Source organism: Diceros bicornis, chromosome 28, assembly GCF_020826845.1.
Source record: "Diceros bicornis minor isolate mBicDic1 chromosome 28, mDicBic1.mat.cur, whole genome shotgun sequence".
Lineage (NCBI taxonomy): Eukaryota > Metazoa > Chordata > Mammalia > Perissodactyla > Rhinocerotidae > Diceros > Diceros bicornis.
In genome coordinates, this window is record NC_080767.1 from 32864777 (window position 1) to 32889352 (window position 24576).

A 24576-nucleotide genomic window follows, 5' to 3' on the forward strand; every position below is an offset into this window, starting at 1 on the left:
GTTGGAGGGATGGAACCTGCCTCATGGGGCAGAGATGCTGTGGCTCACACACCCCACGGGCGGCTACAGGTGATTCTTTAAAGAAGGATGTGGTTTTCTGGGTGATGGCCCTATGGTCCTGTGATGATCCAGGGTTTGATCCGTGGGTGATGGGCGTTCGGAAGGGTTTTGAGGGGGCCGCATGTGTGTGGCCTGCATGGAGGCTGGGGGGTTGGGAGGGTGCTGCAGACGTGAGGATGGGGGAGAGGGGACAGGGGCTGCCCGGGGTGAGTGGGGGAGAGATGAGCAGCCTGGAGCAGAGGCGAGGAGGAGCCCAGTGCCGGCAGTCAGGGCTCCCACCTGGAGACCCCTTGTCGGGGGACGAAGAAGTCAGGGCTGCAGGTTAGAAAGAATGTTCTGCTGTGGCTTAAACTGCTTCAGGATCTTGGGAGTGGTTTCCTGATGGGCCTAGTCTCAGTGTCCTCATCAGTAAGGGAGGGGCAATGAGCCCTTTGCCCTTTGACTCTCCTTGCTTGGCCCTTGATCCCTGGATTTGGGGTAGGGGTGGGGATGAGGTGAGGCCAAGGCCCACAGAAGCCACAGGGCCAGCCTAAGAGTGAGAAGGGAAAACAAGAAAAATCACAAAGCAATCATGAATTCCTGCAGCAGATCGAAGGGGCTATGGACTCCCCAGTGACTTAGTGTGAGCAGAGGACCTGCATGTCACTAGCAGGGGTGTGTTCAGAGGGGAAAGTCCTGATCCTAGATCTCCGCCTAGCCAGGGGCGGAGACTCCCCACCCCATGCCCAGCGCCTCCTCCACAAATGCCAGTTCTCTCTCTTAACAGTCTGTTATTATTCATATAGAATTCTCAGTTTTTTAAAACTACTCCTCCTGTGACTGCTGTTATTACTTTTTCATCAGAACATCCATCAGGGGTTTACAGATGCTATCATCAGCTGGTCCTCACCTTTAAACAGGTCTATTTTATAAGTGAACCCAAGGCTCAGAGAGGTAAAGTGACTTACCCAAGGTCACACAGCAAGGATTTGAACTCAGCTCTGTCTCCCCTGGAGGCACCTGAGCTGACACCTTCAAGGATTAGTAGGACTTAGCCAGGTGGAGAGGGTGAGCTCGGTGGAGCACACAGCATGCACAGGGGCCCAGGGGTGTGAAGCAGCAGGTCACAGGAAACTGTAAGAGGCTCTGTGAAGCTGATGTGTTAGATGACAGGTGTCACCTGGAATTGCGGTCAGACAGGCAAGGAGGCCTTGGATGCTAAGCTCTGGAATGATGACTTTATCTGGAAGCTTTGAAGGTTGATAAGGGAGGGGTGGTGTTTGGTGTGGAAAATGGTTTGGCGAGGGTGGTGTTAAGACTGGGAGGCTGGCGAGGAGGCCCCAGTGTGGACGCTGTGAGGCCGCAATTCCACCCAAAAAGAACCTTCAGCTTTCTCCCGCCCCCACCCTGCCAGCCCCTTCCTGCTGGGTGTCAGGCGGGAGGCCCCTCACCTCGCACCCTCAGCCTCTCTCACAGCTTTCTTGTGAAAAACAAGGCCGACGCCTCCCCACTTGCTGGGGACAATGTGAGAATAAATGATAAAATATGTAAAGCTCACAGCGCCGCTTTGGGAAGGGAAAAAAAGTGCCACGGATGTGTTATTTTCCCTAAATCCGGATTTCTGCGTGTCATTTTTTTCCCCCATCAGAGAAGCTGTTTTGACTCCCGGGGATGAGAGAAGCCGGAGTTAATGGGAGCGCATGGGCCAAGGCCCAGCCTGTTCAAGTCATAGGCCTGGAATACATTTCTTTCTCTGGATTTCTAGGCAGTCTCATTAATCCGCAAGAGCCCGGTCCTAACTCACTTCCCGGGGAGCGCGTTGTGTTGTCACTGTGATTGCATTCTGATTCTCCCTTGATTGATTGATCGATTGGCCTGGAAAGTCAGAGGCAAAGCGGAGGAAACGAGCAGCTCTGAGTTTTAGTGGATATCTGTGGCCCGTGGTGGGCATTGGAGGGTAGGCTGGGGTCAGAGGTTCCCTTGGCCCACCAGGAGTCAGGCCATGAGGGGGACTCACAGCCTCGGGGTTGGTGTGTGGCAGTGTGGCGGGGTAGGCGGCATGGTGGATGAGCTGGCTGCTCCCAGGATCTGGCCGGGTGTCATTTTCCATGGAGACGAGGTTCTCAGGAGAGTGAGCCCAGGAGCCCCCGCACACCCTCTCACGGAGCCAGGCAGTGCCAGGGTGGTTCTAGGAGGACTGGGTTCTGCCCGTCCACAAGGGGCCCAGCCACGCCCCTCCCACCCTGGCCTGCCACAGGGCCTAGCACCTTCTTGGGATGTAGTCTGGATATCTTTATGTGGAATGGGTGAATGAGGAAGAGGAGATTCGTGTGTCAGATACTGGTTGGGTGACTTCCTATATCTGGGGCCTCATTTTGTCATCACCAGAAGTCATTTCTCAGCTGGGGAGACTGAGATTCAGAGAAGGGAGGATCCTGGCCAAGTCACCCAATAAAGAAGCCACGGGGCTGGTCTTCTCACCTGTCTGATTCCCCACTCCCGTTAGGGCACTGCTTCCTCTGACGGGCCTTTCCCTCCAGATGCCAGGCTCCCCGAGGACTGGACATGGCCTACCCAGACCAGGTCCGCACTCCCCCTTCCCTCTCACTTCCTCCCCTGAGGCTGTTCCTCACCTAGAGCATGCCCCTCCTCAGTGCTGGGTGGAGACGGGGCAGGTGGGCCCCCAGTGTGCCAGGCACACTCTGGGCCCTTTGCCTACACGATCTCATCGAACAAGTGAGCCTTTTAGGTGGGTTTTCTCCCGTTTTCAGATCACAAAAGTGAGGCTCAGAGGGGTGACGAATCTTGGCTAAGGTTTCCCAGCAGATGGGTGAAGGATCCCCGATTTAAATTCAGGGAGGACAGTCGCCTGCTGGAACAGTCCTGCTGGTGGGAGAATGGGTGGCAATGACCCATTTTTGTGGGCTAGCCTGGGACGTGGTGTCAGAGGCAGAACTCTCCCACAGGAAAGAGCAGGGAGTCGGGTGGGGGTCAGGCAGGGCAGGGGGGCGCCCCCTTGGCTCCTGGGAAACCTGGGGCAATCAGGGCCCCAAACCAGTCTAGTCCTTACACAGCCCACTGCAACCTCTCTCTTTCTGGCTTCGGCTGCCCCACCTGTGCAGTGGGAGGATGGGAGGACCCCATTTACCTGCTGAGTGCTGATTATGTGCTAAGCAGTTTAAGTGTCCCGACAACCCTGGGAAGCCAGGTCCCCTTGTGTCGCCTGACCCACTGCTCAGCTGCGTCTCCCTCATGGCACTTATTGCTGTCTGAAATGACCATGTTTATTTGCTGCCGTGTCTGTGTCCACCTCTTGACTGCTTGACACCTCTGGGAGTGCAGGGCCTTTTCTGCCTTGTGCCTGGGACAGTGCTGGGCTCCATGAGCCTCTCCAGAAATGCTTGACAAGTGATGATGGAATGAATGAACCCCTGCTTTGTTGAAAAGGAACCCAGCCGGCGGAGCACAGATCTGTGCCTTCAGTCACACTGCAAGGGCAGGATTGAGCCCCTGGGGCCTCTCTCCCTGGCTGGCTCTCTGCCTGGAATTCCAGGTGCGCCTGTCTGCGTCCCCCCAGGTTCACACTGCCCAGAGAAACTTCCAGTCCACGCCTGTGGCTTTGGATCGGCTCAGAAAAAGCGTGTCCTGTGACTGCTCAAGGAATCTGGGCATTTAGCCCAGAAAAGAGTGTGTTTCCTGGCTTCCTGAGAACTGGGGCCCACCCTGCCCCTGGCCTGGGCGTGCAGAAGGGGAGGGAGGGAGAGATGGACTCCAGCCCTGGAAAGCGATGGCGTCAGAGTCAGACCTTATCATCTGAGATTCGCTGCCCTTCGCCCGAGTCTGTCCCGGCAGGGCCACCCCAGCACCTCCGTTAGCCTGAGCACTCTGGGCAAACGTTTCCGCAGCATCCGGGGCATCCTCTGAGCGCTCTTGAGTTACTGGAAAAGAGGCGTTCCTCGCGCTTAGACAGATTTTATCCCTGGGGCGCTCTCCGGCACACCTCACTGGTTCCAGGAGGCGGACGTGGGCGTGACGCTCACGAAGCGCAGGGTGACTGGCTTGCACTGGGTCATCAGGCCACCAGGGCCAGATGTTTCGAAAGCTCCTCCCGGAGCGCCAGGCATCTGGCCTCTCCCTCCGAAGCCGGGCGCGGGTTTACGAGGTGTCTTTGAAGAGAGCTGCAATCATCCAGCCGGTGATGTCGGCGCTTGCGTAATTTCGCAATTTGGTTTTCTTTTCACGAGAAGGGTCAGTGCTCCTCTCTCCCTCTCCCTCCTGCTTTTCATTTCAGTTTTCTTTCCCTCTCGACTCGCCTTCCTGGACTGGCCTGGAATGCCTCCTCCCTCGGGCTGGGAGATCGCCCAGTCCTCAGAGGGGATTAACTGGAATTACCCCCAGGTGAACTGGAATATAGTGGTCAAATTTCTGAGCTGGAGAAAACCTCCTTTTGTATACTCATAGGAGAGTGGAGGAGGCCAGCCTTGCTTCCCATCGGCCAGGATTGAAAAAAAAAAGAAACACCCAGCTTGAGTTTGCTGGTTCCCAAATGCTAGACCCAGGCCAGGCCCAGGGCCGTGCGAGGTCCTCACTGATCTGTGGCGAGATGAGAAAACGTAGAGCAGGCCTGGCACCAACTGCTTTCTAGGTCAGGTGTCCTTCATTTATGCAGGATGTGATAGTAGATGGAAATGTTATTTTCGATGCCAGAATAAGTTGGCAACTTTATCTCCATCTTCAGAATTTGGGGGAAGCTTTACAGGCCTGTTACATCCCCAGACCTGGGAACCACTGATTTCCTTCCTGCAGCCCCAGAAACAGAAGTTGAGCCTGAGGGAGTCTTCGATGAAGTCCGTGATGCTGGAGAATTCGGGGAGCTGTGTCCGCTTGTGAATGCTGGCCATGCTCTGGGGATGGGGTGGGAGCGTATTGGTTTCCTGGGGCCACCATAACAAATTACCACAAACTGATTGGCTTAAAACAACAGAAATCTATTCTCTCACGATCCTGGAGGCCAGAAGTCCAAACTCTGGAGGCTCTGGGAGAGTCTGTTCCAGACCTTTCTCCTAGCTTCTGGTGGTTGCCAGCAGCCCTGGGCGTCCCTTGGCTTGTAGACACATCACTCCAGTCTCTGCCTCTGTCGTCACATGGCCTTCTCCCTGTGTGTTTCTGTGTCCAAGTAGGCAACGGTCTTCTTATAAAGACACCAGTCATTGTAGTAAGACCACCCTAATCCTATATGACCTCAGCTTAACTGGATTATCTGCAAAAACTCTATTTCCAAGTAAGGCCACATTCCCAGGTTCCAGGTGAGTTTTGTAGGGATGCTGTTCAACCCGGTACAGGCACCCGAGGGGTGAGGAGAAAGGCCTGTCTGGACAGGGTGTTGCCAAGCATTAGTACTTTGGAGTGTCTGCAGCCATTTGAGTTGGGTTGAAACAGGCTTCCCAGGAGGGCCCGCTAGGCCGCCTGCTCGTGCAGGACCAAGGCGGCCCCAGGGAGCCTGCTGACATCCCCATGGAGGAGACAGATGCGCACAAGGGCCCGAGTCTGGGGAGGGAGAGCCGTCTCCAGGCCAGGGCCAGGTCATGTCACCCCACTGAATGGACGCAGAGACTTGGGGAGGTGACCTGGCCGGGGGCTCCCTGACTCCAGCCCGTACTCTGCGTCCTCAGCTCGTTCATACACTTGAATACAGGCTCCAAAGATGAGTAGGTCGGTTCACTTCAACACGCTTTTTTAAACACAGGCCATCAGCATTTAGTCCTTGGGTGGCATCAGCTGGCAGCCCTGGTGCACAAGCCGGCAGCCCTGGATGAGGGGCCCCTCCCAGTAACGACAGGGCCCCGCCATTCCCATGGCACCCGCCAGCGCAGCCTCCGCCTGCTTTGTGGATCTGGGGCAGCCTGTGGGGCCGGGAGGAGGGATCCAGGCTCTTCAGTTCCCCCGGGGACCTTTATCTATTTTGGCAAAGGCTCTGTGGTCAGACGTTTCCGGTTAGCGTCCCAGCGCCGACACCTCCGAGCCAAGTGATCTTGAGCAAGCGAGTCCCATGGCCTCCCCGAGCCTCCCGTCTCCTCTCCTGTGAAATAGGAGTGATGGTTCCAACTCTCCTGTCCCAGAGGGGTTAGGGACGGCTGAGTGGGTTAGAGGTTGTAACCACCTCTTATGACTCCTTCCAGTGCCTAGCACGGAGCCTGGCACACAGTGGGTCCTCAATAAATACTCACCAAATAAGAGAGAGTCACCAAATAAGAGAGAGTATGTTGGAGCCCAGAATGTAAACTTCACAGCACTTCTGAGATTCGTCCCAGCACGGTCTCTTAGGAGGGAGAGTCTGTGGACATTTCCTTCCTCCGGTCCGTGGACACAGTTACCTGAGATGACCAGGGCAGAGTGGGGAGGTCAAGGGTATGCATGTAGCGTGGGTGGAGGAAAGATGCTGCTAAGCTGCATCCGGGGCTTCAGTTCATCCCATGACCCATTGAGTAAGATTATTCCTAGGCTTGGTACCACAGGAGGCAGAGTGGTATGCAAAGGAGCACTGGAAGGGGAGTCTGCAGAGCCAAGTCTGGCCCTGGCTTTGCACCCCTTACCAGCCCTGTGTGCAGATGCTCCCCGCACCCTGTTGGTCCTCTGAGCCTCCCTCCCCTCTGCAGACCCGAGGCCACTGCTGTCCTTAGGGTCTCCATCCCACAACGAATGCTGGGCTTGCCTCTCCTCCAGGCCTTCGCACATGCTGTGCCCTCTGCCTGAGGTGCCCTCCCCCCTGCTCCTGTTCTCAGGAAACACCCCAGGTCCCCAGGCTGACTGTACATACCTTTCCGCGTGTTTCTACTCCCTGGGTTGTAGGTGTTGGTTTATGAGACTCTGATCTCTCTCTAAATAAGGAGCCCCATTGAGGACAGAGACTGGTCCCAGGATGTGTTTGTCGATTGAGTGAATGATTGAATGTCCTTGGACACATCCTCTGCGCCTCAGTGTCTGTCTTTCAAATACAGCATGTGGACTAGTGGATTCCTCGGGGGCCTTTCTGAGGTCTCTGCTGAGACGTGAGACCTCAAACAAGTGGATTCAGGGTTTCTCCTACTCCCGGGAATAGAACGGGCCCGGACCATGGCAGCGACAGCACACGTGTTTGTTGAATGATTATCTGCCGTTGACTCAACAGTATGAACGAACCGTTAGGGATTTTCTGGGCCTTCCGCACAGCATTCCCGGTTAATGGATTCCAGTGTCTTTGAAAGGGCAGGACTAAGGCAGCCTTGATGGAGTCTTTCTAACTGCAGTTCAGCAAACCCTGGGCTTCTTCCCCGGCTTTCTAGGCTCTAGGCTGGCACTGAATTTCAAACCCCCACCTCTGCCATCTCCCCACTGTGCGAATTTGGACCTCTCTGAGCCTCAGTTTCCTCATCTACAAATGGAGATAGGAACGCCCACCTCATGGGAACGGCAGGCAAACCTAAATACGTGACATGGGGTGGGAGCACGTGATGCGGCGGCTGTTCCTCTTCCCATGAGTATTCCTTACTCTAGAGATCAGAGCGAAACAGAGATCAGCAGTCTGTTTGTTGAGCCAAAAAATGTCTGTTGTCCGAAGAATTTTGTTTTGGAAGACAAGCCCAGGTTTTGGGTCAGAACCTTATTCCCTCCGGAATTTCACGGTTGAGCATCCAGGCATATTTTAAAAGCTTGGTGACCACCCAAGCTTTTGAGCCTTCCACGTGGATGTTCCCAGGTCAGCCTTTTTGGGAATCTCTTGCACAGCTGGGCCGCTTGTCGCGTCCGTACCATCATTTCCACAGAGTGGGCTCTGTCTGTCTGTGAATAGATGTTTTTTCTCTTTCTTGGATGCCTGAATGACAGTCTCCCTCCTGCGGTCCCAGAGGTCGACGTGAGCATAAAACTCCAAAATGGACATCAGAGCGGGGCCGTCCGTTTCTGCTCGGACTCGCGGCTCCCGGCAAAGCTCAAACAGGTGGGTCGATGGCTGCCGTGACCCACGAGCCTCCCGGGGGTCTCCCGGGCTGTGGACATAAAGGCTGCTGGGGAAACCAAAGAAATAGGAGTTCTCAGAAAAGGCAGCCGAGATAGAGGAGGATGGTTCCGTGTCTCCAGAAACAGGTCTGCTGGCTCCGTAGCGTCCAAGACCCAGATGCAAAGCCACTTGGAGAGCAGGAAGGACCGTGGGATCAGCCCTCTGCAGGCTGGAGGCCCTGTGGCTCAGTGGTTAGGAGTGTGGGTTCCAGAACTACACTACCTGGCTTCAAATACCAGTTTCTCCACCTCTGTGGACAGCATGCCTAACCTTTTTATGCCTCAGGTTTTTCCCTTGGGTAGAATGGAGATAATAATGCCTTACGAGGGGTAGATAGGTTAACACCACTTAAGTGCATAAGAACAAGGCTTGACACATAGTAAATAAGGTAAACTGAGGCACAGAGAGGGCCAGGGACTCATCTGTAGTGACCCAGCAAGTCACCAGGGGCAGCCAGGCTGAAACTCATATGATTCCTGGTCTCGTGGACATTCCCCTCCTCCCCCTTCTCCCTCAGCCAGACTTTTACAACTCTGCTTTTTGCAAAGGAAATCGCGTGACCCTTCAGCCCGCAAGAATTCAGACTGCACAGAATTTCGGAAACCTCTTTGGGCTGGCTGGGGGCCTCGCTGCAATTCTATTCAGCTGCTAGTTCTTTTTACCTCCCTGTTTTTTCCCTTAAAGTTCTAGAGGGTCTCTCCTGTCTCCTGAAATAGAAAAATTAACCTTTCGGCAAAGGAGTTTGAAGACTTAGGTCCCTGCCATATGTCCCTGAAGCAACTCCCTCCCCCTTTCTGGGCCTCAGTTTTCCCGTTGTGAAATGAGAAGGTTCCCCCCATCACAGGTGGATGGCCCCTACCTGCCAGCCTGTGATTGCTTTGGGGACAGGCGAGCCGAGAGCTGCCACGCCAAGCTTGGGTCCATGTTGACAGTCGGGTGGGTGCTGACTAGACAGAGGCTGGTGACGCATCCTTCTAGGAAGTGAGGTGAAACCCACCAGAAATGCTGCCCACTTCCGCCCACCTCCGAGTTTCAAAGGTTATTTGAGTCATCAGAGTTGCCCGCACTTTTCTTGCTTTCCTGTTTCAGCGAAACGCTCCTCAGCCCCTCTGGGCTGAGGCCGGGTGACTGGGAGTGTCCCATCAGCAGGCCTCCAGGGTGTCAGAACTGAGGGGCTCGATAGCTTCCTGATCTCAGCTGGGACCCCCAGCCACGACCTCTTGAGGCTGCCAGCCTAGGTTACGAATCCCAGCCCCCAGGCTGTTGACACCACCCTTCTCTGAGCCTCAGTCTCCACACTGTGGAATGGGTGGGTGAGGCCTGGCAGCAGCAGGGGGAGATGGCAAATCCAACACAGGCGAGGGGGTCTCGCTCAGTTCATTCCCCTCTTCCTTCCTGCCCTGGCTCACCTGGGGCTCAGTGGACGTTGATATGCCTAATCCTCCCTGGCTGTGGGGGGCAGAGGGACACTTGGCCAAGCCAGGAAGCCCAGAGACAGACCCTTGCCCATCAGGGCCAACAGCATCCCGAGTGGAGCAGGGAGGCCGTGGAGCCAAGACCAGAACCCAGCATCCTAGACCTGGGGTCCCCACCCCCCAAGTCCTCCTGTCCTCACTTTCAAGTCAGCGGGCTCCATCAGAGGACCAGCCCACCTGGGCCTGGGATTCAGAGATGGGTGCCATGGTGGGCCTGGAGTGGACTCGGGGCTGAGCCCTGCCTTGCTACCCCCTGGCAGGGGCCTTGGGCAAGTCATGCCCACCCCGGAGCCCCCATTTCCTCATCTCAAAAATGGGCATCATTCCTGCTCTGCCCATCTCTCAAAGTTGTCATGAGGCTTCCTAAGATGGTGTGGGTAAAAATCCCTCTGCAGACAATCGAGAACTATCCAGATGAGAAGAATTTGACATTGGTAATCCCCTGGGGCCTTTCTGTGTCCCTCTCCCTCAGACAGTGTTTGGTACAGAGTGGGTGCTCAGTAGGTGTTGAATGAATGAATGACGCTAGTTACCATTAATTAAGCACCTGCTACATACCAACATCACCCAGGGAACTTTCCGTTAGGTGCTCTAATCCTCACACCAACGCCAGGTTTTGGCGTGTCCCCATTTTACAGATAAGAAAGCTGAGGCTCAGAAAGCTGAGGTCACACGGCAAGTGGTTGAGGGAGTCAGGATTCACACCTGGTTCTTAAATCCACGTGTCCTCCCAGGTGCTCACAATGGCCCACTGGGTCACCCCTCCCAGGGGTTTGCTGCTAAGTGTTTAACAAACAGTTCCCCGGGCAGAGGGGTTGGGGTGAGGAGGATTTGTACAAAGCCCTGATTAGTAGCATTTGCCAATTTCCGTGCTGTAAATATTCCCACCACGGCTGATTTCAAGCAACCAACGTGATGTCAACTGTGTCACAAAATCCCTGAGAATAGAGCAAGCAGCCGTCACGAGCACGTCATAGTGGCCACAGGGTGCCTCTGCACCCCTCCCCTTGGACAGCCCCTCAAATGCCCAACGAAGACCACAGAGTTAGCAGTGTCCCCCAGCCTGGCGCTGCAGACTGGAATCCAGCAAATGGCTTGGGTGGGGCTGCCTGTGCTTCCAGATGTCCCCAGCCCCTGGAGCTCCCTGGGGTCTCGGTACCACACAAAGACTTGGGCGGGATAGATGAGATCTGAAGACAGATCTGCAGCACCTCCACTGGAATATTACGGCCCACCAGCCCCACCGTGTGCGATATTCCTGCCAGGCCCGGAGCTGAGCCCCGTAAATGCCGGGATATAATGGACAATAAAAGTCGCTGGAAAATAGTGAGTCTCCTAGGACCACTGTCATCCCTGCCACATGCTGCCTGCCGGAACCACGAGTGCTGTGATCATGAGGCACCATCGTCATATAAATATATAGGGTCTCTCACCAGCCGTGGGCCAAGATTTATTTCATTGAGACAGTGGGGGAGGGGGGCAGCTCAGGTTCATCATCCTGGTAACTTTGTAAAATGCTTTGCCATCACTTCCCAGCTTCTGGGAGGATGTGGCAAGAGCCAGTGTGGCCTCTCCCATCCTCCCCAAAGGGGGATCCCCTGACGCCGTGGACACCTCCTGCCTCGTTCACAGGCCTAAGAGCCTGGTTGGCCACGAGACTGGGGTCCCCTGGAGGACGAGGACCAGGCTTATAGTGAAAAATTGGTTTGCAAAGTGGCTTGCCAGAAATATCTGTAGCAAGGATATTGCCATTTGAATGAGCGCTGGTCTTTTTATGATGATAATGGTAATCATAATAGTAGCGGCAGCCACTTTATTGAGCTCTTGTGTATACCTCGGTCCTGATGGTCCTGGGCTGGCATTCTGCCTGCATGTCCTCACTCGGTCCTCATAACAACCCCACGAGGTGGGTCCCACGTGGCCCCATGTGTACAGAGGAGAGAACTGCCCAGAGGTGACCACGAACCTGGCCCGAGCTCGTGTGGCTGGCCAGAGGCAGCGCCGGATTTGAACGTGGGGCTCTCAGACTCCAGAGCCTGTGCTGGGCTGCCTCTCTGGTTCCTTGCTACCTGGCCCTCTGGTCCCAGATCAAATGCCACCACTTCCCTGAAGCCTCCTTGATTGGCTCAAATTGGAATCAGTGGCCCCTTCTTTGATGCTGCAACACAGTTAGGCACTTTGGTCTGGTCCCCCCCCTGCCACCACCACCCCCTTTGCTTCTTCCCTGAGGGCGGGAGCCCCATCTGTATACTGCAGAGGGTGTCCAGGCAAGCAAGGACTCGGGCCTGCATTTCCATCCAGGCTCTGCTGTCTCTAGCTGGGACTCCTCCAGCAAGTCACATGGCCTCTGTGAGCCTCAATTTCCTCGTCTGTCAAACAGACACACTGTCTGCCTTGCAGGATTGTTTTATGAGCACAGGAGCTGCCAACACTCCTGAAGGATCTGGCCCAGCACCCAGCACTTAGGGGGTACTCTCTGCGTGACCCCACCCATGTACATATCCCACCTCCACAACTGTGTGCCTGGGAGCCCAGGAGGCATCTGAGCCGTGCCCCCTGCACCTGTGGTTTGTTGTGAATGGGGAGGGAAGTGTGCAGGGGGCTGGAGGGCTAAAAGAGTCTTCTAACACCAGAGAGAGTGTCTCCCTAGCAATTCCAGACCCAGAAGGTCTGGTTTTCCTCCCAGAAATGAGCACATGATTAGACACAGGATCCCAAGCTCAGTTTCAGGGCACGTCAGCGAGTGGCAAATCCTCCATCAGCCTTATAAAAAACGTCAGTGCAGGAAGGGCCCTCCTAGACTGTGGAGCCCAACCTACCAATGTTGTAGGTGGGGAAACTGAGGCCGAGACATGCAGCCCTGTGAGAGTCCCAGGCCATGTGAGTTCCAGACCCCATGACACAATGCCACAGCTCAGAGCAGAAATCACCCGCACGGAGTTGAAAATGGCCTCATCCTCCCCAGGCCTGACTTGGAGTCAGCGAGGATCCTGGGGGGAGTGCGGTACAGGAAGGTGTAGGGCCACGGTAGTGTGGCCCCAGAAGCATGATGGGGTGCTGACCCGTGACTCCACGTGGAGTGGCAGGACTGGTTGGAGGAGACATCATCACCCGCAGCAGAGCCCCCCTCAGCTACATGGAGATGGTGTGGGAGGCTCACGGTGACTCAGGAGGACCCATGAGTCCAATAGCTGATGAGAAGACCACACATCCGTCTGTGCCCCTCAGCACAGCTCTTCTCTTCTGTGTCCTGGGTGGACAGGTGGAGAGTGACTGGCAGTGCATGCAAGTGTTCGAGGGCCCAGAGGCTGAACAGAGCCAGGTTAGACTTCTGGAAGGTTCTTGCTGCCTCAGGCCCAGGAGGAAGAGGAAGGCTCCATGGGGTTAGCTCACATTGCGTGAATCTGTATTTTCCCTGGATGCTGTGCCTTATTCTAGGCAGGAGCACATTTGCCCTTCAGAGGCACATCTCTGCCCTGGAGGGAATTCCTCTCCAGCAGACAGGAGGACGGAAGCAGAAGAAAACAACGCTTAGGCAGAAAGTGCCCAACTCGAGGGCCTGACCCGGCCCGTCTGGAGCCTCCTCTGTGAGTCGAGGCCGATGCCACTCACCTCACCGGGTCTTGGAGGACAGTCCTCCAGGAGTGCTGTGTGCACCGGTGCCTGGGCAGAGAGTCCACCCCGCAGGCCTGCGGACGTCTGGCCTGGGCCCAGCCTCGGCCACCCAGGGGGCCGGCACCTGGCATATGCCCGACAGTTGGGCCCGGCCGGTGGGGAAGGTGCGCTGGCAGGTGTCCAAGCCCTAGTGCCAGGATCTGGCTCAGTGGGTCCTCCAGGGCCTCAGCTGCCATATGCCTGTGTCAGTCCCAGGGGTCGAGCTGCAGATGGGGTGCGGGGGTGGTTTGCCCAGGGTAGGGGTGGCTCTTGTTCTGGGGGAGGAGGGAGGTGCTGGCTACAGGAGCTCATTTCAGAGACGGAGGGCTGGGACGGGCCTGGAGCCTTTCCCCACTTCCTCCCACATACCCGCAGATCTGCCAGCCTCCACGCCTCTGATCCCACTCTGTCCTCTGCCAGAATTCCCTTCCTCTCTGCTCTTAATCCAGCCCATCCTTCTAGGCCACCTTAGACTCCACCTGTTGTAAGAAGCTGTCCGCGACCTTGCCTGGCCGGAGTGCGAGTCCATCGGTCCTCTCCCTGGGGGCACTTTTCGTGCTCTTTTCTGGCTTGTGGACCTCTGTTCCTGTGTTCTGGGGTTCTCTCCTGTGAACCCTGTAAGAGCAAGGGGGTTTGTCTGTGTCGTCTCAGGGTCACCAGTTGTCAGCACAGGCACTGCACGGAGAAGGCAGCTGGAAGGACGTGAGGAAGGAAGGGAAGGCAAGAACACACTGAGTCCTCAGTTCCTGGCTCCACGGCCTTGTTTTAGAGAGTGTGGGGCCCGAATAAGAATGTAATAATAATCAAACAATAACTCCATTGATTGGGTGTCTATTATCTGCCAGGCCCCATGCTAAGCAGTTCTGATTTACGTAATGTCATGGAACCCGCCAGCAGCCCAGGGCGGTCCATACTATTCTTGTCCCTGTGTTGCCTGTGAGAACACTGGGGCACACACAGCCTGCATGTGGCAGAGCCAGAACTCGAACCCAGGACTACCGCCTGCCAAGGCTGTCATCTCGGGCAGTAAATGTTTCTGGCTCAGCTTACAAAAGAGAGACTAGAAAGGGTTAAGCTTTTAAAGAGACTGCAAGAACTTTTGTGCTTTGTAGCATTCCCTGGGCCCCAGTGGGGATGGGTGGGGATGGAGCTCCAGGGGCAGGGAAGGGACCCCTCATCTCTCCCAGAGCCCAGGCTGGTTTAATCCCTGAGTCTGCTATCTGTGCCCAGTTCCGGGTTGGGGGTGGGGCCTTGATAGAGCCTGGAGGGCACGTCCCTTTGCCCGAGCAGTGTGGGGTGTGGAGTGGGTTTCAGAGGCTATGTCTTGCCCAGGTGCTGCCTCTGCTGTGCTCATGGCCCTGGGTGGGTCTCTTGCCCTCCTGTCTCAGTTTCCTGGAGCGTAAAATGGGGGAGCAGGACTGGGCGACCCCAGAGTGGACTCTGATTGCTTTCCAAGCCCACTGGCTCAGAGTACACACACGCTGTCTCCAAGACTGTCCGGTGGCTGCTGCCATCGCGGCCCCTGGTGAGCATCGGGCTCCCTGGCGGCTGTGACAAGTTCCGTTCGCCACAGAGGTGGCAGCCGGAGCTATTTTTGGAGCAGAGCGTGGTGGGGGAGTTTCCTTTTGGCAGTGGCTGGGGACCGGAGTCTTGGCCAGGGGAAGTCCCGCATGGGGACAGGGCCGGCCTCTCTTCCTCCACCCGCCCTGGCACAGAGGCCACCCAGATCCCCGGAGGCCCCAGCACTGCGCGTCCACAGCAGGTCTTCCCTGGAGCTTCTCAGGAGCCCCTTTGCAAGGTACCGGCCTTTGCCCTTCCTCTGGCTTTGGGGAACCCTCACCCTTTCCTGCCGCCTGGGGCGGCTGCCTTTGCCTTTGAGAGCACGCCTGGCAGGGGACAGGGGGGCAGACTCAGGGCTCGGGGCACCTGACCTTGGCTGCACCCCTGCCGCTGCCGTCCACTTGACTACCCACCAGGTGGGGGCTGCCCGTTGGGCAGCGCCATCAGCCTGGCATGACCTTTGCCATCGCCCAGATGGGGGGCTGGTGGCCACCAGCCGGTTTCACATTGAGTGATCCCCGGCTTTGCCAGAACTCCTGAGGTTACAAGAGAAGCAGATAAAACAATTCTTATCTCTCCGGGGTAGATTTTGGCTGCCTGGGCCCCTTCTTGATGTCTGAGCAGTGAGTTCTCCATAGAAGTTTCTCCCACCAGAAATAGCAGCCATTCTTTCAAACCTTAAAACAGAGGCAGCAGAGAAAATTAGGGGGCCTGGGGTTCAGGAACTTCCCCTGTGTCGAGGCCACTGGGTGGATTATGGATGCTCTCCTGGGACCCGGGGCAAGCTTTTTACAAACGCTGAGGCCCTGGGGGATGCCTCGCTGGGTTCCCTCCTTCTGCTATTGGCTGACAGGGCAGTAGCGCGGTCTGAGACGGGGTGTGGGAGTAGAGGAATTTCTGCTCTGAAACTGCCCCTTCCAGTGCCCCGGGGATGAGCTGGCCAGGGGGCCCCAGCCTTCTCCCCGCTGGCCTCTGGTGTTTATCTACTGTGTCAGCAGGCACTTACCTGGCCCTTCCTCTGTGGCCTGCTGGGGTCATAGAGGTGAGTGAGTGGTTTGGTCTCTGCCCTCGAGGAAATCTCCAGTTAAGGGAGAGGGAAACGTGAGCAGGCAGTGATAGCACAGGGACGAGGGCTGTGGAGCTGGGGAGAAACTGACTGTCTGGAGGAGTCTAGGAAGGCTGCCTGGAGGAGGTGCCCCAGAACAGTACATTCCAGGCAGGGGGAGCAGAGCCTGCCAAGGCCTTGAGGAGAGAGCAAGTTCATTTCCTTGGAGGGCAGGGGTCCTTGGGGTGGTGGGGCTGCTTAAGGGGTTTGAGGCTCCTAGCAGAACAGCTTTGCAGCTCTGTGGTAGTCTCCAAGGATCGCCCCAGGCACATAAGATTAAAACTCAGACTTTGGAGAGAGTTGGATCTGGTTTCAAACACAAGGCATGCCATTTTCCAGCTGCCTGGACTTCAAGTCACTTCGCTTCTCCAGCCTCAGTTTCTTCATCTGTACAATGGGGCATTGCGGGCCCTGCAGCAGGAACATGCTGAGGTGCTGCATGTAACTCCCTGGCACAGGGAAGGGCTCGGCAGATCTTCCTCTTCAGAGGGGGTGGGGCGGGGCCGGCCTCCCCAGGTCTGAACCAGAGGCCGGACCAGATGGAAGCCAGACGCCTCTTTGCTCCTCTAACTGAGAGATGCGATGTTTACAGCTCCTACGTTTTTTTCTTCCAGAATTGTGTTTTATTACTCGAGAAGGAGGAAGCGAAAGGTGACCAGGAGCCTCCTCGGCGTTAGAAAGGCTCTGGGGAGCCCGCAGCGTGCGGTGCGGTCTGGCTGGAATGGCCCGGTGATTTCTGCCTGGTCTGAGACCGCGGGGATCCTGAGCGCGAAGGCGGACGTTTCTCGCTTTGGGGCTTCAGGGGGGTGAGAGGGAGCCCCCTCCACCGACTGGTCAGAAGTTTATTCAACCAGCCGCTCTGGGTGCCCGTTTTGTGCCAGGCCCTGGGTGAGGCACTGGCAGTTTTGAGATGACCATTAAGACCAGTCCCCACCTCGAAAGGCCAGCAGAGGAGGAGGAGAGGGTGACAGAAGAGCAGTTTGTGCCCAAACAGCTGGACTTGAGGGGAGAAGCTGGTGTGGATGCCGTCAGGTGGGGCAGAGGCTGGGGCCTTGGTACCATCTGACTGCCCCTGTGCACACCCTCGGGGTCCAGCTGTTTCCCCTTGATGGATGAGGAAATCGAGGCTCAGGGAGGGGGTGAGACTGTCCCAAGACCCCACACGAGGTCCTGAGCCTGCGTAGGACCCAGACCTGGTCCTGACACATGAATGAGACTTTGCCCCAGAGAGGTCATAGGTTCCAGGCAAAGGCTGGTGTGTGGAAAGATCTGGAAGGGCTAGGGTGCTGTGTGGCTGGGAAGGGGAGGCCCTTATGTGCAAGGGCCTAGGGCGGGGGTAGGGGGAGGAGTTGGGGGAAACGCGGGAGGGCGGCCGTGCCAGCTGAGCAGAGCTTGGAATGCCTTGCTTAGGCGAGTGGGCCTTGTCCTGGGGAGCTGTGTGTGGGAAGTGGCGGGTGAGATCTGTGTGTTCAGGGAACACCTTCCCATGGTGGGCTGGAGGTCGGGTCTTCAGGCAGGAGGCGACTACAGGGACCCTGCTGAGGAGGGCCGAGGCCAGCACAGGGCAGGGGCTCTGGGTGAGTGGAGACTTGTCTGGGGAAAGAATTGCAGGCTTGAAGGCCAGGTGTGGGCTGTGAGGAGGGCGAGGCGTCCAGGGAGGTGAGCCTGGGTTCCTGCTGGGTCCCTGGGCAGACAGACAGGTGACCCGGTCGCTGAGATGGGAACCCAGGGACGGGCAGGCAAAAGCTCCTATTTTGGCCAAATGAGTCTTCGGCACCTGTGGCTTTTGGTGGCTGGGGTCTGGAGCTCTGGAGAGAGGCCCCAGGCTGGAGAGAGAGATGGGGGTGGGGAGTGGGTGAGGAGAGGCGAGCTGGAAGAGAAAGACGGGGTGAGGGTGCTGGGAAAGTGAGCTGGGTGGGAAGAAAGCCCCATCGGCTGGGTGGGCGCTGCATCGCCCTTCGGCTGCTGGCCTCCCAGCTCTGCAGGCCCACGGTATGGAAGGCTCTACTGCCCTGAGGAGGGGGGATAGGGACCTCTCTGCATGGGCTGCGGCGTCTTCCAGGGGCTGCTGGTGCTCCCGTATCTTAGAGAAGCCAGGCTCCTGCTGATCCTGGAGCCTCGGAATCTAAGCAGCATGTGTGGCTTTGGGGGAGGGGGATGAGGGGACACAGGACCAGTCAGGAAACCAGACACCATCTGTGGCTCATCCCCTACGGCTCCCAGGCCCCCATGACTCTGGCCTGAGATCTGGCTGCTTCCTGTCAAGTGATGAATGGGTAACGTCTGCTTATCCTAAGACCAGAAGAGAAGGGGGGCTGGGGCAGGGGGAAGGACACAACAGTCAGAGCCGTACCTCTGGGCCAGAATTCATTCATTCACTCATTCGTTCGTTCGTTCATTCACTCTTCCAGGGCCATATGGACTAGAGGAGTCAGGTAGACTTGGTTTCAAGCATCAGTTCTGCCTATCACCTGCTGTGTGACTTTGGGCCTGTCACTCAACGGGTCTGAACTTTGCATTTCCTTCTCTGCACAGTGTGGATGAGAGCAGCCCCCTAGGGTGGTCGTAAGGTGGAACGAGGTCCACACAGCACTTGACCTGTGCCTGGCGCGTATGTGGTGGCTGCTCCATTAGTGGTGGGCTGCTATCATGTCCTTCCCACCAGCCAGTGGGTGGGGCATTCCTTACTGCCCCAGGCCTCGTGTGGGGCGCTACATCAGTGGCGTCTCTTTCTCTAGTTGCTCGCAGCCCCACTGGTCTGAGAAGCAGGTTCGAATGGCGGCTCTCTCTTGGTCGTGTTTCTCTTGGAGCCTTGGTTTCCTCACCTGCAAATTGGGGTGATGGCACCTCTTGGGTTTCTCTGGAGATGGCACGTCATTGAGCTCAGGGAGGTGCTTGATGGGATGTTAGCTGATGCTGAGGCTGGTCCGGCCTTGACCCCACCAGTGGCCAGGCACTGTGAGCTGCCACGTCTCCTTGCTGGGCCTCTGCTCTCCATCTATGTAGGAGTGTGTTGGGCGGTGCCGGCTGGGGCACCTCTTTTCTCCGGGCTGGCCAAAGGCCCCAGGCCATGGGTATCCATCTGAAGCTTCTGCCGCCAGGAGCCTGCTGGACAGGTGGAAATCAGCCCTGGTGTCTGCACTGGTGTGGGGTCACTTATTCGGGGAGGAAAGAACACTGTGTGTGGGAGGATGTGAATTCACGGGGTTGGTTTCCTGCTTTGGGAAAACAACCTGTGAAGCTGTCCGCTCAGCTGGAAGGACCAAGAAGGGTCTCCCTCAGAGAAACCCGTTCAGTCTCCAGCTCTGAGGCCGGCTGTGTGGTTCTCCCAAGGGCTTGGCAGAACCTGTCAGCCTGAGAGCCACCTTGGCCTTTGCCACCTCCACCCCCAACGAGGGGCAGTGACGCCCCTGCCTCAGTGGACCAACTGAGAATGCGGCTGGGCTCAAAGCCTTGTGGCGTCAGAAGAACCCTGGCTCCGTGGGCACGTGGGCACGTGCGCACACGTGCAGAGAGAGGCAGGCAGGACCCACGCAGCTTCCAGCTCAGGGTGTGGGAGCAAGCAAGGTGTAGACAAATGCTTGTGCCTCTGCACCTCCCGAAGACCCCAACACACAGAGACCCCCGCGTGGTTAGGCCCCCACACCGGGTCCTTGGTCTGAGCCTTCCTGGTGTTGTGGGTCCTCTTTCACAGAGATCCTCAATGGGCCTCCAGCCTCCACAGGGTGTGGCATTTGGCTGGAGGCAAAGGAGGGACATGATTTCCCCCTAGATGGAGTTTCCAGAAATCGGGAGGCAAGGGCGCAGCGACAGTCCTGGTCAGAAAGGCCACTTCGGAAACCTCAGAGCCCAGCCCAGAGGGGAGCCGATCCCTTCCAGGGAGTGCTGGGATTGAACCCACGCCCCGTGTCTCCCTAGGGCCATGTCTCACATTAGCGAGAGCCTGCTCGAAGGCCAGGGCAGGGAGGCGCGTGTCGGGGTCTTTGCAAAGGTAGCCACGGTTCCCTTAAGTGATGACGAAGGTATTTGCTCCAGAGCAATCCCAAAGAGGCCGTGCAGTGTGGGAGACAGAGCATGATCTGGGCTCCAGCAGCCCGGCCCTGTCACTCACCAGCTGTGTGACCCTGGGCAAGTCCCTGGCCCTCTCTGAGCGCCAGTTCCCATGTCTGTCACACAGAGGCGATCACTCCTCCATTGCCTGGTGAGGGTTCACGCTAAGGACATTGGGAGCAGCTAAAGCCTCAGAGGGCCCTCCGCACATGCCAGGCTCTATTCTCAGGAGTTCACACCTGTTAACACATTTAATCCTCTCAATGACCCTTAAAGATAGATCTCACTATTAGCCCCATTTTCCGGATGAGGAAACTGAGACACTTCATGGTTAAAGGAAGTGGGGCCAGGATTTGAACCCAGGCAGTTGGGCTCCCAAACAGGCCCTTGGCCTTAACCCTCAGGCTTGTCCTGATCCCGTCCCTGGGCACCAAGTGGACACACACACTGCGGGAACCCAGGCTGGGAAGCCGCACAGTGCGTCCATGCGCCTTGGAAATGCAGGGCCCTTGCTCATGCAGAAGAAAGGCCCTCTGTGAGGTGGAGTTCAGTGTGGCCTGAGGCCCGGGTCTCGCATTCCACAGATTCTTGGCCCCTGACTTGGGCTTGGCAGCCTGGGCCTCATTGTTCTGCTCTGTTGGCAGGAGTCGCCGGGCACAGGCAGCTCCCTTGTTCCCCGGAGCTGCCTGCGTTTGCTGAGGGTCTTTTCTCTGCTCTCCGAGTCTCCTCCCTCCCAATGTCTGTGCCTTGGTCTTTCTGCAGCTGAACCCCCTAAGAAGCAGTTTCTGGCAGGAATTGCCAGGGTGAAGTGGTTGGGTTTCTGTTGGGGTATAGACAAGCAGAATGCAAATTCTCTGAAATCCAGCACACCTGGAGAGCCGCAAGAGGCAGTGGCTGTCTCGGACCTAGGAGGGGCTTTGTAGTCAGTAAGAGCTGGGTTTAAATCTCCCCTCGGTAGCTTACTTGTGACGTGACCTGGAGCCTCCCCTCTCTGAGCCTCATTCCCTCTCTGTAAAATGGGTCTACCGACAGCCCCAGGACAAATGGGAAAGATCTGGCCCACTGGTAGCACTCAGAGAACCTTCATGGCCTTCCTCCCTCCCACCTCCTCTTCCCTCCTCCCTCCCTGCCTCCTTCCCCTTTGTAGTGACTCTCTCTGGCACTTGGGGGGCTGTGACTTGCAGAGTCCTCCTTGGCTGCTGCTTTCCTGGAAGAAAGGCCCCTTCCTCCTCACTGGGGAGCATGGCACAGCAGGTTCCATTAGGTTCCGGATAGACAGCTCTTAGGAAGAATAATTTACCAAAGCCCCAGGGGGTCGGCAGGAAAGGTGCTGTGGACGGCAGTGCAGCATCAGCTTGGTGCCTCCTGTCCATGGGGCCCCTCATGGCCCACCGGCCCTGGGATCACCCCTACCTCCTCAGCGCAGGCCCCCTTGTTGAGTGGAGGGGGCTTGTTCCATGGGAGCCGCTGGAAAGGAAGATGACGTTTTGCCAGTAAGAGCCTGTGAGGAGTGCCGCACGGTGGTTTTGGGCAGAGATGCCATCATGGGTTCAAATCCTGGCTCCACTACCTGTGATCTGGGCAGATCTCTTAAACTCCTTGTGCCTCAGTTTCCTCATCTGTAAAATGGAACAATAACAGAACTTCTCTCTCTGAGTTGTTGTGAAAATGAGATGGGCTCGTAGAGAACTGGATGGAGCAGAGCCCAGCATCTTAAGGGCCCACAGTTATTATTACTGTTATCTCTGATGAGGCCAGGGCCCCCTCTCAATGTCCTGGAGCTCTGTGAGGCCCGGGTGAGCTCCTGAGAAGCTCCTGAGAGCGTGCAGGCTGCTGCCTCTGGGTACAGAGGCTGGATTGCCATGTGGGTCCTGGAGAATGACATTCTCAAATACCTACTAGGTTTCCGCCCACTGTGAGTTGCCCAAGGTCCCAGCCGGGGAGTGACGGGGTCAAGATACAGGCCCAGGCCCGCTGGCCCCAAGAGGCTGGTGAGGTGGGACGAGGGAAGGGGAAGCCAGAGACGGGTGTGCCGTGGCTTCCAGTCTATGTGAAGTCCATGAGCAGGCGGACAGGTGAGGGAGCGCACGCGGGGGCCTGGCCTGTGCACCGCGCTGGTGCCTTCTGAGATGAAGACAGAACCTTCTTGCTGAAGCCAGTTCTCCTCCATCCTTTCCCCGCAGGTCTCCCTAAGGGCAAAGGACGGTGAACATGTCACCCTGAGGGGTCTGGGGGTGCAGCCCGAAGCAGCTGCAGAGCCTGCAGGAGTCTCCGGTTTTATCTTAAAATTCATGCGCATTTTACATTCTGTTCCCTCTATCCGGTTTGTCATCGCACACATTTCCCTCATGAGTAACAGCGCTGCCTTGGAAAGCTGCTGTGTTTATCTGTTTATCCTGGGGCTTTGTACCGGGGTCCTCGCCCTGTCACCCTAGGGGTGTGCGCGGGAGCTCAGGCACAGATGGTGAGGAGGCGCCCAGGGGGCTGTGGTCCCAGTGCATTTCAGGGAGTGGCCTCCTGGCCCACGTGGAGGAGGAGGGCTTGGCGGGGAGGACACCAGGCCCTGGGAGACCCAGAGGGCCAGGGGGAGGTGGGGCCTGCCCTGGGGCAGAGGCAGGGGTGTGGGAGTGAGAGAGGCCTCAGCGGTGCAGGCACACCCACATAACGCCCTCCACGCAGCACCGATTCCAGATACAAGGAAAAAGAGACAGCAGGAGATCTACCTATTTATCTGTATACATTATGATGAACCACGAAAAATGCCGCGTGTGGGGGTCAGAACTGGTTGAGTTTGGGAAGTTTCACAGACGGGAGACCGCCTGGGCCCGCCGTGCTGGGCGCGATGCTCTCAGAGCCGAGGCTCCCCTGCTAGCCTGAACTGGGTGCCATCTGCAGACTGTGCCCTCTGCTCCAGGTGGCCTCGCCTTCAGCCATCTACTTCGTGTGCTGGAGAGCAGTTTTACCCCAAAATGCTGATGAAAGGTGTGCGAGGGAGGAGCTGGGCCTGCCCTGAGGACGCAGAGGAAGACTGAGTGCTGGATGCACGTCTAGAGAGGTGCCAGTGCCTTTGAGGGCAAAGCCGGGGAGGCCGAGGGTCATGCTCAGTGGGCAGATTAGGGCTTGGTGGACATCCTTTGACAGGTCAAAGGGCGTCATAGACATCCCTGAGCTGGGGAGGGCTGGCCCAACACCCACTGTAGCTGGAGAAAACTACAGTGAGGAGGAAGGAAGAGTGATTCACAGCCTGAGACGCTGTGACCGGCTCTCCAGGGCACCAACTGTAACAACCCCACGTGGTGCTGATTCCTGCCCCACTGCCCAGGACACCCCTGTTAGTGGGGGTGGGGTGGCGTCCACATAGGAGGCACTTGAGGCCGGGCTTGCCGACTACGGCCCGGGGGAGGGCTCTCTGTTAGGGATTTGGCTGGTGGGGATGGCTGGGGGTGCAGATGACCAGGTTAAAGGTTGCAAGAGGCAGAGTCTGTCCAGGGAGAAAGATGACGTCTTAGGTTGGGTTCCCCAGACGCAGACCTGAGATGAGCCTGCGTGGGGAAACCGTAAGGGAGTGGGGGAGGCAGACGAGCCGGGGTGCCCTCTCAGACCAAATCCCCTGGCCTCACCCGGTCTCTGGAGTGTGAGTTACACCTCAGAGGGTCTCGACCTGAGGCAGAGGAACTGGCTTTCATACTCACCCCCTTGGTCATTGATTAGGGTCGCCCCAGGGGGCCTTCCATTCCTAGGGACTTTGGCCCCCCAGAGTGTATAGACAAAGCTGCTCCAATAGTCTGGGCCAGTCCTGGGGGTTCTGTTTGGGATGTGTCAAGTGAGAGGTGCCCTTGGGAAGCCAAGGCGGGGTCTAGTAGAAGTAGCAGCAGCCAGATTCGAGGGCCCCTCACCACATGTGCAGACTACGCCCTGTGTCTTCAGGTGTCAGCCCGTTTCATCCTCAGCAGCCCTGCGGGAGCCCAGGCCTGGCCCTGGACTTGAGAAAGTGCTGCAGAAACGCTGGTGGGGGAATGAAGGGCTTTCCTCCCGAGGAGGGGGGCTCTTCCCTTGCATCCAGGAGGATCGCAGTGGCTGGGTGTGGCCCTCCCCTCCTGTGGTACAGCCTCTTCTGTGTTCCTGAGCCTCGGTCACTGCCCCAGGGCGCTTCTCTGCTGGGGAGGCCGGCAGAGGCTGCCCATGACACCAGGAGTGGACATGATGTTGGGGGTGATAGGTGGCCTTTAGCTCAGGCCTGGGCACATAGTGCTTACTCAGAGACAGCAGCTGTGGTTACTATGGCAACTGGTGACTAGCATCCATGGCTCTCCCGGGGCCTTAGATGTGGCAGCCCAAGCTCTGAAGGTTGAGGGCTCTGCCCCTCCTGGTGGTTTGTGCAGGACTGTGAGCGGCACCCGTGGCCTTGGCCTTCCCAGTGTCTGGTGCACCAGGGCCCGGCAAGGATGGGGACTTGGGGTCCTCCTTGCAGCTGCTGCTTGCCGTCTGACTCACGGTCTCTCTCCATGGGTTTACGTGGGGGTGATGGTGCGGAACTGCCCCCCAAGAGGCACGGAGTGCAGTAACGTGGAAAAAATATGGCTTGGAGTCGGCACATGTGGGGTTGAATCTGGTGTCTCTCTTTCCGGCTGGGGGGCCAGCTTTAGACTTTTCCCTGC

At 57.2% G+C, this 24576-nt stretch overlaps 1 protein-coding gene across 4 annotated transcripts in view; it reads left to right on the forward strand.

The window, feature by feature from the left end:
- Positions 1-24576, forward strand: part of NEK6 (NIMA related kinase 6) — an 88776-nt gene that overhangs the window by 17627 nt on the left and 46573 nt on the right. Inside the window, exon 1 of one of the 4 annotated variants that reach the window (XM_058524005.1) lies at positions 14980-15001. The exons of the other annotated variants lie outside the window; for them this stretch is intronic. The gene's annotated coding sequence lies outside the window, so the exon portion shown is untranslated. Of the gene's footprint in view, positions 1-14979; positions 15002-24576 lie in introns of those variants that run through there. 4 annotated transcript variants of the gene reach the window in all.